We start from the raw sequence: 253 nt of genomic DNA, 5'->3' as shown, positions 1-253 counted from the left end.
CTGAACACTAAAGGCAATGTTGTAAACCTGGATTTGAGTTTGAAAAAGAAAAAGAAAAAAGTGAGTGGAAAAACGAGTGGGATCTGAATACAGAGTGGAGTTTAATGACTAGTAATGTACCAATATTGATTTCTTAGTTTTGACAATCATTTAGTGGTAATGTGTTAACACTAGGGAAAACTGGGTGAAGGATATACTGGGACTCTTTGAACTATCATTGCAACTTTTCTGTAAATCTGAAATTATTCCAAAA

The sequence above is a fragment of the Tupaia chinensis genome, unplaced genomic scaffold (assembly GCF_000334495.1).
Source record: "Tupaia chinensis unplaced genomic scaffold, TupChi_1.0 Scaffold000187_1, whole genome shotgun sequence".
Classification (NCBI taxonomy): domain Eukaryota; kingdom Metazoa; phylum Chordata; class Mammalia; order Scandentia; family Tupaiidae; genus Tupaia; species Tupaia belangeri.
The sequence above is the reverse complement of the archived record's forward strand: the minus strand, read 5'-3'. Positions refer to the sequence as shown.